This window comes from Cucumis melo, chromosome 5 (assembly GCF_025177605.1).
Source record: "Cucumis melo cultivar AY chromosome 5, USDA_Cmelo_AY_1.0, whole genome shotgun sequence".
Lineage (NCBI taxonomy): Eukaryota > Viridiplantae > Streptophyta > Magnoliopsida > Cucurbitales > Cucurbitaceae > Cucumis > Cucumis melo.
Window position 1 is genome coordinate 21,500,076 of NC_066861.1, and position 7,810 is coordinate 21,507,885.

The 7,810-nt window shown below is 35.5% G+C and overlaps 1 long non-coding RNA gene across 1 annotated transcript; it reads left to right on the forward strand.

Moving 5' to 3' along the window:
• Positions 1–5,362: 5,362 nt before the first annotated feature.
• LOC127149298 (uncharacterized) lies at positions 5,363–6,231 on the forward strand. Its single transcript, XR_007820739.1, has 3 exons — positions 5,363–5,539; positions 5,630–5,980; positions 6,085–6,231. It is a non-coding gene; the product is annotated as an uncharacterized LOC127149298 (long non-coding RNA).
• Positions 6,232–7,810: the final 1,579 nt, after the last annotated feature.

Genomic DNA, 7,810 nt, shown 5'->3' on the forward strand with positions numbered 1-7,810 from the left:
AAAGCTAGTCAAAGTTTGACTTTTCAAAGTCAAAAGTCAACATTTTGACTTTTCACAACTTTGACAATTTCCATCAATTTCGAGCTTCCGAATATGAATCCATATTCATATTTTTAACATTTAAATCAAATTTAAACATAAAGCCCTATAACTGACGGTTATATCTCACATATATTTATCGATTTCTCTCTCTACCTAATTCGAACAATTTAAATTATTCCAACATATTGTTCTAAGTTAATTTCGTGTGAGCTAGCATGGGGATCTAAAGGACCTATAGACCGTGCTCCAACGATTCGAGATTAACTGACTAAACCCTTTTAGATCGAGCTAATTAACATTCGTTAACTAATGAGTCATTCCACTAAAGTCTCGTAGTTGCACTCCCTCACTATAGATATATTTGTGTCCATTTGATATAACCATGATCAGTAAGTTAATCCTTCATAGGTTGTTCGTGTTGGAATTTGTGTCCTAAAACTCGTACTTTATTGTTTGATTCAATAAAATTTATTTTTGAATGCTATAATCTTAAAACCAATAAATTAAGGTCCCGAGGCTATTTTACTGAGTTTTTCATATATACTTGAACTTTATGTAGAGACATAAACATGAATTAAGTTCAAGTTAATAGCCCAAATGGTCTATAGTGTATGAATAAGGTTGGATGCCTTATTCTGGTTAAACACTATGGATGCGACCCGCTCCGTAGTTAGTACAAACGATGTAATTCTAAATCGTTCATGTAGAGACATGAGAGTGGGGGCGTCCTATGTAAATGGTTTGCATAAGACTGAAACCACGAAATAGTTACTTTTAGTTATAACACCGTAAACTGTAAACTGACTATTTCATTTATGATGACCTAGGTAACTTGATCTTAATCCTAAACTAACTATAAACTTCTGTTCATTCAGTAGTATCCTTAGATCTGCATAGGTGAGGGCAGCTCAATATCGCTGGCCCAATAAGCCTCCCATTTTAGAGATAAGACTGAGTGGATAGCTAGAGATATAGGGTGCAAGATGGAATTCTCTCCTACCCACTTCTGGGATAGTAGATAGGTTGTTCCCTTAAGGACTGAATTCAAGTCTTGAACAAGGGGCCCCACCTTCTCATTGACCCGAGAAGAATTCTGGTTTATAGGTTAGACCTTAAACCAATTGTTCAATAGTGGATCAGTGGGTCTTAAGGAGCAAGATGTAATCTCGGGGGGTAAAACGATATTTTGACCCAACCAAGATTATGAACAACTTGTGAAGGATCGACTTACCCATTATGGTTATATTAGGTGGACAGAAATATATCTATAGTGAGGAGAGTGCAATTAAGAGTCTTTAGTGGAATGACTCTTTAGTTAATGAATGTTGATTAACTTTGGTCTAAAAGAGTTTAGCCAGTTAATCTTGGATCGTTGGAGCCCATGATCTATAGGTCCATTAGGTTCCCCTACTAGCTCATATGGATTCAACTAAGAACAAGTATGTTGAAATAATTCGAATTGTTCGAATAAAGATAAGAGAGAGAAACCGACAAATATATAAGATATAAGTTGGTAGAAATAAACTTTAAGTTTTGTGTTTAAATATGATTTAAATAAATATGAATATAGATTCATATTTAAAAGCTTGAAAAGTTTAGAAAACGATCAAAAGTCAACATGTTGATTTTGAACTTTGACTAGATTTATATTCAAATATGATTTGAATTTTAGAGAAATGAATACGGATTCATACTCGAGAGGTTAGAATTAGTCAAGACGGGAAAATTAGTAAAAAATGTCAAAAAGTTGATTTTCGACTAAGAAAAGTCAAAGTTTGACTTTGACTTAAGTTGGACAAATGACTAAAATATCCTTTTGACTAATTTCTTAATTACTAAATGTTAGTGGGCGATGTGGCAGCGGATTATGAATTAAAGACCACTAATTTCATTAAAGAGTTAATGAATTGATTAAGTGTTGATAAGATATGAAATAATTTACATGCAATTTGCATGTAAAGTTCGCTGAATAACAACACCCAAACGATACACTCCCCATCTCTCTTAATATTTTCACTTCACATAACCGAGCCCCACAACTCCGTTCTTGGTCCTGAGCATAGTAGGTCAACTAGGTGGTTGTCCTTGTTCGTGATATTCAGGCAAAGAAGCGTTGGATTAAAGAAGAAGTTCAGAACTACAAAGGTAAGAACATCGTTTACCTTTTGGATTTTTGTTTAAGTCCATAGCATAGTAGATGCATGTTAACTTCTAAATCGTCTAGATACATATAGAGTAAAGCATGATCCTTTAAATTTCGCTACTGGATGTCTATAGTGCTTGGTTTTTCCATCAGTTCGTAACCTCGACTAGATCAAAATACCGTTTTACCGCCGAGACTACATCTTGTTCCTTAAGTCACACTGATCTATTATTGAACATTTGGTTTAAGGTCTAACCTATAAACCGAGTCTCTTTCGGGCCAATGAGAGGGAGGGATCCCTTGTTCAAGACTTGGATTCAGACCTTAAGAGAACAATCTATCTACGAACCCTAAAGCGGGTAGGAGTGAATTACATCTTGCACCTTATGTCCCTAGCCATCCCTCCAGTCTTGCCCCTGAAAAGGGAGGATTATTGGGATAGCGCCGTTGAAATGCCCTTACCTATGTAGATCTAAGGATAATACTATTTGAACAGAAGTTCATAGTAAGTTCAAGATTAAGATTAAGTTACCTAGGTCATCATAATCGAAATGGTCAGTTTATATAGTCAACGGTGTAATAACTTAAAAGTGACTATTTCATGGTTTTAGTCTTATGCAAACTCTTTACATAGGATGCCCTCACTCCCATGTCTCTACATGAACGATTTAGGATCACATCTGTAGTATTCCCGAAATAAGGAGCTCAACCTTATTCATACACTATAGACCATTTGGGCTATAAACTCGAACTTGATCCATATTTATGTGTCTACATAACGTTCAAGTCTACACTAGATAGCCTCGGGACCTTTGTTATTTGATGCAAGATTATAGTATTCTACTTTAACTAACAAATCTCAATAAACACTTTATTGAATAGAATATAATTTTAAACTATAAACCACGAGTTTTAGGACATAAATTACAAAATCAAACCTATTTATGTTTGAGGGACTTAAACGATGGACAAGAGTTGGATGAAATTTAGGAATAAGTTTTCCCTTGAGTATAAAGAGGGAGTGACCCAATTTTTAGAATTTGCCAAGTTTCACGTTGATGCCTACAGATGAATAAGGTGTCCATGCAAGAGATGTATGAACTTAAATTGGAACTCATTAGAGGGTGTGGAACGACATTTACTGACTATTGGAATATCCCCCCTACTACACATAAGGAGTATATCATGGAGAGTCATTAAGCTTTAGAGGTACAGAAAACTTTAAGCAAGGAACTAGTAGTAACCCTTTTGATGAAGAAACTAGTAGTAGGCAGTTTGATGAAGTTGATGAAGAAGATGATATGTTTCGTATGCTGAATGATTTACAAGTCCCGATTGAACAGGAAAAGAAAACAGAGGAAGGTCGTTTAGAAGATGAAATGCAGAGGAATATTGGAGTTGATATAGATGAAGATACAACAAACAAAAACTTTGTGACTTGGGCTTGGTATATGAGACTATTCACGCGTGCAAGTATGATTGTGTATTGTACTGGAAAGAGTTTGCTGATTTGCAACATTGTCCTACATGTAGCGAGGCTCGGTACAAGGTTAATCACGATTTCTTCTCACTTATGATGGAACCATCAATTGACGTTTGTTGTTACAATAGATGCATCGTGGGTTGGTTGAGATTCCACACGTCAGAACTTAATTCCCGACGCACTACACAAAATAGTGGATTAATGATCTTTGGTGAAAGGGATGCTAGTGGAAGTGGCGACAATAATTTCTATGGTGTTTTGGACGAAGTCTTGCACGTTCAGTATCCATTTGAGAAGAAATGTCTGACTATTTAAGTGTCGGTGGTATGACATGAACGTCAACAAAAGTTAAAGAACATATATTGAACTAGGATACAAATCTCTCAACACGTCCCGTTTTTGGTTCGCCGAGGAACCTGTAATTCTTATGACGCAAGCACATCAAGTTTTTTACCTAGATAACCTAAAAAATGGTAGCAATTCAAAAGTTGTACAAGTCGTCTAGAATAAGTGTCTATGGGATGTGCTAGAAGTGGACGATGTTGAGAATGAGCACCTGAATTTACTAAAAATCGTTGTCAGCCATCGAGTGGATGAGCACATCGAGGATGACACTCTGTGCAGGATTGACATTGAGCCCACAATCGTTGATAGATCGGTTGTGCGTCATGTTACTAACGACTTCATTGACAATGTAGATAAACACTTTTCACATGCAAGCGAAACAAGCAAAAACGATGAATTCTTGTGACGAACCACGTACCCGCAATTTATGTAGTTTATATATTTCGATTCTAGCTATGTGTTTGTATTTGCTTATTGAATGTTTGTTTTTTATGTCCACAGACGTCATTCCCGCACGTTTCAATGAGACGGATGCCATGTTCCTTGAGTTTGTAGAGGATCTAGATAACCTTGCGGAAGAGTCGTTATCGATGGGCGTCAATTCGGGTGAGTCTAATAATGGTATACATTTTAACTTAGGATTATTTCAACTTTTTTTCTAACATTATATGTTCTTATAATTTTTTGAGCAGGTACTTCTCAACCATCTGCGACTTCGACTCCTAGGAGACGTACGTAGTCTCGACTCTTAGAGTTGGAGCGCTATGTTGCAGCCAATGAACGTATTTTGATGATGATCGTCCTTGACGCAGAGAATCCTATTTCTCCACACGCCGTTTGCTTCAGCCAGACGATAGGCGTGTGTGTGCGAAAGATATTTCTCGTCTGCTGCCTTAAGTGGGCGGACGTAGGCAGAGAATACATCGAGGTCATCAAGGGTGACCTCCAGGTAAGTCCACTACACATTTATGATTTCATTTGAAACATATTTAAGTTAACCAAGCTAATGTGTTATTTTTGTAATGTGTAGATGTTTTTTGTGCTTGATTTCAATTATTAAGCAATGAATAGGTTCGTTAAGCATTAGATGCTCAACACCTTTAAAGAGTTTCGGGTCGACTGTCACAGGTACTTCAAAAAGTACAGCCACCCCGAGGAGGCTCGTGCTAACCTGCCACACTTTTGGTGGGACGTGATAAGGATTAACTCTACCTCTGTGACCACTACATAAGTCGTGAATTCCAGGTGAGCAACTGAACTCTTTGTCATGGTTAATTATGATTTCAACTTTTAATATGTATAAGAAGTAAATAATATAATTGTTTTCATGTAGGAGCAATTACAGACGAATAAGGCTACAAGACAAAAGTAGCCTTACAATCATAGCAGCGGGTCAAAGTTGTTTCTACAATGACAACACGAGCTCGCTGAGCAAAGAGGGGATCCAATCGACCTTTTGAAGTTGCGGTGAACACACGTTCGAGACGGGACATTCGTGTCCCAAGCTACGGAGGATGCACATATAAGTTATCCAAGCAACAATTATGCTCTTATTTGTCCTCGTTAATATATAATATATTTTTTACTCACTAAGATAGTTTCTAAATTTGTTTCAGCATCAAATGCTAGAACTCCAGTCCTAGCCTACCCTAGAAGGTAATTAGTCACTCTCTAAGGACGAGATATGCGAGACGATGTTGGGTAGATGATCGGCTACTCAAAAGGCCTTTGTTAGGGACCCAAGCCCAAGATCAGCAAGATGACTAGTGTGAGCAGTTCCATGATGTCATGTCCGCAATCCATAGTAGAGCTTCAATTATAGGTTGAGTTTGATCAAGCTGTGCAATGGATTGAATAACAGACAATAAATCACGAAGCATTAGTTTTAGAAATGGAACAAATGTGGAAGCTCATAGAAGACAGGACTCGGACACAATAATGACTACCACATGATCCCTAGCTTTTTGGTACATATATATGTTTCCATTATTCTTAAGTTTTTGAAATGACAGTATACAGTGATGATATGCACATATATGTACTAAACTTCGCCACTTTTGTATCATTGTAGAACCTACAGTGTAGAATGACATACGAGGCTCGCTAGGAGACGTACGTTATGACGTATGGCTTTCTTTGCGCTTTTTTTTTTAACGAGAAATATTTTTTATTTGTATTATGAACGTTGTTACATTTTTTGAACTTTTTTGTATTATGGACATTTAATTTTTTTTGTTGAATTTGTGTTTGTATTTCGTAATTTACTAATTTAATTTGAATTTTTTTAATTGAATCGAAAACGAATGCGAATATTTTCGAAAATAGATCTTACAGAAAAATATTACAAAAAAAATAAAAATAAAAGTTACATACTTAAAATATTTCCCGACGTAGTATAAACGTCATGAATATGGTGCAAATGTCACCGGAGATAGTTATTTTCGACGCATGGACGACGTCGGATATAAACACGTTGGGAGTAGTTATTTCCCATGCATAGATGATGTCGGAATTGTGGATGTCGGGGATGACTTATTGCCAACGCATCGAAGATGTCGGTAAAGACGACGTCAGGAGAACATTATTCCCGATGCCTTGTTCCTTATGCATCGGGAATCGATCTCCCGAGATGTTTCTTTTGACGGTCTTTCCGACATTCCTTTCTGCATCGAGAATTCGTTTTCTGACATTTTTACCACTTCCGCCGATGTGTTTATGCATCGATCGAGAGTCTCCCTACTTCTTCTACTGTTTATTTTAGTAGTGTATCCAGTATGTATCAAGATGTATCAGGTATATAAAACGTATTAGGTGTATATCGGATGTATCACATTAATTGAATTTTTTATTTACCATAAGTTTGTGCTATAGGCCTGATTTAAATTTTTTTTTTTGCCAAAACATGCCAAAAGCCCTTTTAGCTTTAACTTTCTTAAAAATGTACCCTACCTTCATCAAATTTATCATTTCAAATATACATTTTTACATCTATTCTGAATTTCAATTGGTTGAATTTTATGACAATTATAAAGTTTTATGAAATTGTTTAGATTAAACTATATAAATGAGTTGTAATTCAAATCATATAAAGAAGTGTTTGGGGCAAGGAGTGATTTATAATAGTAGGAGGATTATAATAAACTGAGTATTATAATAGTCTGCATTTGAGATGCAGATTATTATCTCAATTTTTGTCAATGTTCCTTCCTTTTGTGGTTGTTGCTACTGAGATTATCGCTTTAGCTTAGCCTTATATTTTTACCTTCGAAATATTTGGAGCTTAGTGAGAAAGGGAGTGTGAGGAAGAGGAGTGAGAACAAGTATTATCATAATACTACGATTAGAAAAATCCTAATCGGCCAAGCATGGAGTGGGCTAACACTCTTCTCTGATCTTAGAGACAAACTACCCCTAAATGTTTAAATAATTATATTATATAGATTATAAATTAAATCTCAACATGATAAATATAATTCAAACAATAAGTCTACTTTTGATTCATATAACTAAAATTACATCAATTTAGTACTAAGTTTTCATAAACCGCAACTAATTTTAATTTAAAATTTAAAACTAGAACAATTTCAAACAAAAACCTTACTCGGATATTGAAAACATTTTCTTTTCTCCATTTAATGAATTCACATGCAAATTTTCTCCTTTTTAGAAGAGGACTTTAGCTCTCACATGACAAATTTATTTCCATTAAAAAGTTTCGGCATGAATAAGATTAATTTTCTCTATTATGTATTGAACTTTTTTTCTTATTCGTTTTTTGAAATTTTATAGTTATCATT